Here is an 8489-nt window from a genome sequence, read left to right as displayed (position 1 = left end):
AAGTGTTCAACCCTTTTGTTATGGGAAGCCTAAATAAATTAAGGACTAAAACTTGTTTAAGAAGTCATAATAAGTTGCATGGACTCACTCGGTGTGCAATAATAGTGTTTAACATGATTTTTGAATGACTACCTCATTTCTGAACCCAACACATAGAATTATCTGTAATTATCTCAGCCGAACAGTGAATTTCAAACACAGAATCAACCACAAAGACCAGGGAGGGTTGCCAATGTCTTGCAAAGAAGGGCATGTATTGGTAGATGGGTAAAAAAATCAGACATCAAATATCACTTTGAGCTTGGTGAAGTTATTCAAATCAAAATATATTGGTCACATACACGCATTTAGCAGTTGTTATTGTGGGTGTAGCGAAATGCTTGTGTTTCTAGCTACGACAGTGCAGTAATATCTGACAATTTCACTACATATACTCAGTACACACTAATCTAAGTAAAGGAATGATGAATTAAGAATATATAAATAAACAAGCAATGTCAGAGCGGTATACATTAAGATAAAGTAGAATAGAATACAGTATCTACAGTACATATGAGATATGTAAACATTATTAAAGCGATTAGTGTTCCATTTATTAAAGTGGCCAGTGATTTCAAGTCTATGTATATAGGCAGCATCCTCTAGTGTGCTAGTGATGGCTGTTTAACAGTCTGATAGCCTTGAGATTTAAGCTGTTTTGCAGTCTCTCGGTCCCAGCTTTGATGCACCAATACTGCCCTTGCCTTCTGGAAGATAGTGGGGTGAACAGGCAGTGGCTTGGGTGGTTGTTATCCTTGATGATCTTTTTGGCCTTCCTGTGGCATTGGGTGATGTAGGTGTCCTGGAGGACAGGAAGGTTGACCCCGGTAGACTGGAAAGACTGGAGAGCCCTGAGGTTGCTGGTGGTGCAGTTGCCATATCAGGCGGTGATTCAGCCCAACAGGACACTCTCAATTGTACATCTGTAAAGGTTTGTGAGAGTTTTAGGTGCCAAACAAATTTCTTCAGCCTCCAGAGGTTGAAGAGGCGCTGTTGCGCCTTCTCCACCACACTATCTGTGTGGGTGGACTATTTCAGCTTGTCAGTGATGTGTATGCCGAGGAACTTGAAGATTTCCACCTCCACTGTGGTCCCGTCGATGTGGACATTGAATTGTTATTTTACCTGAAATGCACAAGGTCATCTACTCCGACAATATATCTTCTTATCTTCTTCCGCTAGCAGAACCCCTCGACAATATTCCGTTGAAAAGGTGAAATTCAAAAATATGTTTTAGAAATATGTAACTTTCATGTATTCACAAGTGCAATACACTAAATTAAAGCTCAACTTCTTGTTAATCTACTTATTGTGTCCAATTTCAAAAAGGCTTTACAGCGAATGCACAACATATGATTATGTTAGGTCAGAGCCTAGTCACAAAAACACATACATCTATTTTCCAGCCAAAGAGAGGAGTCACAAAAAGCAGAAATAGAGATAAAGTTAATCACTAACCTTTGATGATCTTCACCAGATGGCACTCATAGGACTTCATGTTACAAAATACATGTATGTTTTGTTCAATAAAGTGCATATTTATATCCAAATATCTCAGTTTACATAGGCGCGTTACGTTCAGTAATGTTTTGCTTCCAAAACATCCAGTGATTTTGCAGAGAGCCACATCAATTTACAGAAAAAGTCATCATAAAATGTAATATAAGGTACAAGTGTTATGCACAGAATTAGAGATATACTTCTCCTTAATGCAACCGCTGTGTCAGTTTTTTACAAAAAAATACGGAAAAAGCAAACCATGCAATAATCTGGGTACAGCGCTCAGACAACAAAACAAGCCATACAGATACCCGCCATGTTGGAGTCAACAGAAGTCAGAAATAGCGTTATAAATATTCACTTACCTTTGATGATCTTCATCAAAATGCACTCCCAGGAATCTCATTTCCACAATAAATGTGTGATTTGTTCGATAAAGTCCATCATTTATGTCCAAATACCTCCTTTTGATAGCGCGTTCAGTTCACAAATCCACTCACAACGCGCATGTTTTGTAGAAACATGTCAAACAATGTATAGAATCAATCTTTAGGATGCTTTTATCATAAATCTCCAATAATGTTCCAACCTTTGTCTGTAGAAATGCAATGGAACAGAACTAACATGGGTGCGCGTGACCAGCTCATGCCACTCTGGCAGACCTCTGACTCATTCAGCTCCCATTCCCCCCTCCTTCACAGTATAAGCATCAGACAAGTTTCTAAAGACTGTTTACATCTAGTGGAAGCCTTAGGAAGTGCAATATGACCCCATAGACACTGTATATTTGATAGGAAATTAGTTAAAAAACTACAAAACTCAGATTTCCCACTTCCTGGATGGATTTTTCTCAGGTTTTCGTCTGTTTTTGTCTGCCATATGCCATATGTTATACTCACAGACATCATTCAAACAGATCTAGAAACTTCAGAGTGTTTTCTATACAAATTTACTAATAATATGCAAATATTAGCAACTGGGCCTGAGTAGCAGGCAGTTTACTCTGGGCACGCTTTTCATCTAAACGTGAAAATGCTGCCCCCTATCCCAAACAGGATATCCACACATAAAACGGTCAACCAAATCGTTTCTAGTCATCTCTCCTCCTTCCAGGATTTTTCATCTTTTAACTTCTATGGGGATTGGCAACTACACTTTCATAGTATTACCACGACAACAGGCAAAACAGTTTGTTTTTCAATCACCCACGTGGGTATAACCAATGAGGAGATGGCACGTGGGTACCTGATTTCTATAAACCAATTTTTCATTTATTTTTATTTTACCTTTATTTAACTAGGCAAGAAGTTAAGAACAAATTCTTATTTTCAATGACGGCCTAGGAACAGTGGGTTAACTACCTGTTCAGGGGCAGAATGACAGATTTGTACCTTGTCAGCTCGGGGATTTGAACTTGCAACCTTCCGGTTACTATGAGGAGATGGGAGAGGCAGGACTTGCAGGGCGATCTGCATCAGAAATAGGAATGATTTCTATTTTAGCCCTTGGCAACGCAGACGCACATTGGCGCGCGCGAGCAGTGTGGGTGATGTCAGGGTATTAGAACAGTCTAATCTCGGTTAACCCAAAAATAAAATCTGGAGGAATTTAGTCTGCTGCATGATTAAGTTCTGTGTCCATACGTGTTAGAAATTCAGAGTTCTATTTTGCGAAGTCTCCTCCCTGAAATCATTTCTGGGTAACAATTAAGTACCTTATTGTGATTGTTTTCAATTAAAATGTAAAAAAATAAACAAAAATAGCTTCTTAGCAAAGGACAATTTCTAAAGCAAGAATTTTCCTAGGACTGTCTGGGTGGGAGTAGTCTGAGCGGGGAGGGAAAAACAGAAAATTTGCTGTTATTGGCAGAGAGGTTTGGAACTATCTTTTTATTACATTTACATTACATTTAAGTCATTTAGCAGACGCTCTTATCCAGAGCGACTTACAAATTGGTGAATTCACCTTCTGACATCCAGTGGAACAGCCACTTTACAATAGTGCATCTAAATCATTAAGGGGGGGGGGGTGAGAAGGATTACTTATCCTATCCTAGGTATTCCTTGAAGAGGTGGGGTTTCAGGTGTCTCCGGAAGGTGGTGATTGACTCCGCTGTCCTGGCGTCGTGAGGGAGTTTGTTCCACCATTGGGGGGCCAGAGCAGCGAACAGTTTTGACTGGGCTGAGCGGGAACTGTACTTCCTCAATGGTAGGGAGGCGAGCAGGCCAGAGGTGGATGAACGCAGTGCCCTTGCTTGGGTGTAGGGCCTGATCAGAGCCTGGAGGTACTGCGGTGCCGTTCCCCTCACAGCTCCGTAGGCAAGCACCATGGTCTTGTAGCGGATGCGAGCTTCAACTGGAAGCCAGTGGAGAGAGCGGAGGAGCGGGGTGACGTGAGAGAACTTGGGAAGGTTGAACACCAGACGGGCTGCGGCGTTCTGGATGAGTTGTAGGGGTTTAATGGCACAGGCAGGGAGCCCAGCCAACAGCGAGTTGCAGTAATCCAGACGGGAGATGACAAGTGCCTGGATTAGGACCTGCGCCGCTTCCTGTGTGAGGCAGGGTCGTACTCTGCGGATGTTGTAGAGCATGAACCTACAGGAACGGGCCACCGCCATGATGTTGGTTGAGAACGACAGGGTGTTGTGTCCAGGATCACGCCAAGGTTCTTAGCGCTCTGGGAGGAGGACACAATGGAGTTGTCAACCGTGATGGCGAGATCATGGAACGGGCAGTCCTTCCCCGGGAGGAAGAGCAGCTCCGTCTTGCCGAGGTTCAGCTTGAGGTGGTGATCCGTCATCCACACTGATATGTCTGCCAGACATGCAGAGATGCGATTCGCCACCTGGTCATCAGAAGGGGGAAAGGAGAAGATTAATTGTGTGTCGTCTGCATAGCAATGATAGGAGAGACCATGTGAGGTTATGACAGAGCCAAGTGACTTGGTGTATAGCGAGAATAGGAGAGGGCCTAGAACAGAGCCCTGGGGGACACCAGTGGTGAGAGCGCGTGGCGAGGAGACAGATTCTCGCCACGCCACCTGGTAGGAGCGACCTGTCAGGTAGGACGCAATCCAAGCGTGGGCCGCGCCGGAGATGCCCAACTCGGAGAGGGTGGAGAGGAGGATCTGATGGTTCACAGTATCGAAGGCAGCCGATAGGTCTAGAAGGATGAGAGCAGAGGAGAGAGAGTTAGCTTTAGCAGTGCGGAGCGCCTCCGTGATACAGAGAAGAGCAGTCTCAGTTGAATGACTAGTCTTGAAACCTGACTGATTTGGATCAAGAAGGTCATTCTGAGAGAGATAGCGGGAGAGCTGGCCAAGGACGGCACGTTCAAGAGTTTTTATTAGTCTATTAACTAATTTACCGCATGGTAATTTCACCCGGAAGGCCAAAACTCCATCCCACCAAAACAGGCTGAAAATTCAGGCGGTCTTTTCAAACAGCTCTTAGACAAAAAATACCTAATCATTTTCTGCATTGAGATTTAAAAGCAGTCCATAGACTGCTTACGAGGCAAAGAAACAAAACATCTGAATATATTATTATGTTTAAAGAGTTACTACCTTTAAAGGCCCAGTAAAGGTGCCACCAAACAAAGCCATGTGTGAAAATAGTCTGCAGTTAAAAGACTGCTCTGGAAGCATTTAAGTGTTATACATGTAGCATTTCTACCTACAAATCATACATATCAGTAGTAATGAAGGAATAAAAATCCATTAGAGAAAAACTGTTGTGTGTAGGCTGCATATACCTGTTTTATGATTAGTTTGCATTTGCAAGGTATGCAACATTAGAAAAACATTCACATTACAACTCTTTCTCAAGTCCTTGTAACAGTCGCTTCACAACAGTTTTTGTGACTAAAATGTTCAATATATTTCCTTGAACATCCTGTGTTGTGTGCTTATTCATTTCCCATTTGATATGTTCTAGGCTATTCTGAGACCATAAGGAGCATCAGGTACTGTTGGAATGTCTAGCAGTGGCATGTTCATCTTTTTATGAGAAATTACACTGAAAAAAATTACATTTTTATAAAATATGTGTAGCCCACACTTTAGATGAGGCCACGCAAAAAAGACTTAACTAATAATTAGTAAATTGTTTATAAGGACCTATATTAAACATCTTGTAAATGGAGCAGTGATAAATCAAACTATTTACTAACCCATTATAAACACTTTATTACGTGGAGTGATTATAAAGTTAAATATTGTAAGGAGGTGTATATTTGTATTTGGTATTTGATATGGAATTGACCACAGTTCTGTGCGAAAGTAATTTATATTTGCATGGACAGTATAACCAAAAGATTTAGTGGTTTATAGTAGTGCTCCTTTGCAACAGGACTTGGCTAAAAGTGATAAATGGTCCAATGAAACCCATGAAGTTGTCCCAAAGGGGCAAACCCTGCCCACCCAGCAGATCAGACAAGCTAAATCAAGCGCACCTAAATTAATTAAAATAAAACATAATGTTATTTTGACCCAGGTCTGTATTTCATATACGTTTGAAAGCGCACAAGGAGATCTGAGAGTGTGAGTTACAGATTAATACTGTATCTAGGCATTCCAGAGAGAAAATTGGGTGTGTTGTACCCTTAATGTACCTTGATGTATCTGTAGCGTGGTTCGTTCTGCGTTGTGTACTTTTAATTAGGACACTGCCACAACTGGAGGTCTGCTGGTTGGATTCTTTTTATTTGCCCTGCACACGAAGAGACAACACACAATATTTTAGCCCTTGGCGCAGTCACAGCTCTCAGGCACCTTGCTTGCCGAAGGTCAGGCAAAAGAGAATAATAAGGGGGTACAGAAATACAGATAAGCCGCGATGGGCCAAACCAAAATATTCAAAACTTTCACAATCATGTCAATGTACAATATTCATATGAAAAAGTGTTTGTACACCAAAAAATTGCATTAGCTATGCTGTAATTAAATTTTTAAAAACACACAGAATTATTATTATTATTATCAAATTAGTAACTCTTATTATTAACTCTTATTATCCCCACTTTTACCTGGCCTATTTGAATTGGTCATTTTGTGCAACTTGGTGCATAATCTAGGGGAACAACATCACACTGCTAAATATGCACTATCATCTTAATGATTTTGTGTACCATTGTGGTTTGTCTGTACAGTTAACTTTAGGTATGAATTTTCCTTCAGTATTCTGTACTCATTTGCATTTGTGTTTATATGCATCTGTACGATCCCTCTTAGCGTGTGCACATTCATCCCTTTGTATCTTGTCCAGCTGAGCCTCTTAGTCACACAGTTAATGCAGCCATGCAGCTTCATCTCATCAGTACAGTGCATACTGCACGCACGCGCATGTGTACTCAAACACACACACACACACACACACACACACACACACACACACACACACACACACACACACACACACACACACACACACACACACACACACACACACACACACACACACACACACACACACACACACACACACACACACACACACACACCCTACCAGCCTTGGGCGCATCAGGCCCCAATGTAGGTCACGGCATAAGCCCAGGGGTGTCCTGGTCCTCCCAACACTCACACACACACTCATGTTGTACATGCACATGGATCCCTATTCTCATTTTTGATAATTTATCTTCCAACCCTACAGTATCCACCGCACACTCATACATTAACACTCACTCCACACTTTGTTTTTAAAAAACAACCTTATTCAATCTAAGCAACTGTCATTCATGTCCCCATACATTAGCTTACTGTCAGAGGATGAAATTACTGAAATTAATGCTCTTACTAGAAGAACAACCACAAGTCTGAAGACTCATGTATTCCCCTCGGGTGAAGAAAAGACATCTAATTGACCATTAGATGGGTACTTTATTAATATCTCTCTCTCTCTCTCTCTCTGACCAATAGGCTATTGAACAGCTTCTATCCCCAAGCCATACAACTGCCAAATAGCTAACAACATGTCTAAACGTCCTATGTGAGTATTACCTTTTTTTTTTGCACTGTCTCTATGCACACTCACAGGACTCTACACACACACACACACACACACACACACACACACACACACACACACACACACACACACACACACACACACACACACACACACACACACACACACACACACACACACACACACACACACACACACACAAACACACACTTTTTTCTCACACATTTGCATAACGAACACAAACTCACAATCATCACATACACTTCTGCCACCGTGTTTATCATATATTCCCGATGCCTAGTCACCTTACCCCTATACATATCTACCTCTATCACTCCAGTATCCTTATGTTATTTTTAGCACTACATTGATATTGATTAGTGCATTGTTTGGATGTAGAGCTTGCAAGAAGGGCGTTTCACTGTACTTGTGCACGTGACATGAAAACTCTCTCTCCCTCCCCTTTTCTCTCTCTCTCCATACCTCCCTCGTTATTAATCTCATTAAGCCTGCTGAGTCACTTCTGATCGCCCCAATGACTATAAATGCCATCATGCTAGATTCTAGGTTGACACTCCCTTCTAAGCACTTTCTAGGAGGGTACAGGCATTATGATAACATGGAATTGGTTGTCTGTTACTGTATTTTCAAACCATAAATATACTGTAGATCAGGGATGTGCAACTCCAGTCTTCGGGGTCCTGATTGGTGTCACACTTTTGCCCCAGCCCCCAGCCCCAGCTAACACCCGGCTCCAACAATCAACTAATCATGATCTTCAGTTTAGAATGCAATTAGTTTAATCAGCTGTGTTCACTAGGGATGGGGAAAAAGTGTGACACCACTCCGGCCCCTGAGGACTTATATTGCCCCTCCCTGCTGCAGATACTATATTATATCATATCAGGCGTTAATGCTATTGCCCTTATTTTATAGCCCTTACATTTCTTTCTGATAATCTAATGTTCACTATAAAAATGTCACT

Source organism: Oncorhynchus masou, chromosome 29, assembly GCF_036934945.1.
Source record: "Oncorhynchus masou masou isolate Uvic2021 chromosome 29, UVic_Omas_1.1, whole genome shotgun sequence".
NCBI lineage: Eukaryota > Metazoa > Chordata > Actinopteri > Salmoniformes > Salmonidae > Oncorhynchus > Oncorhynchus masou.
This window is presented reverse-complemented; position numbering follows the sequence as displayed.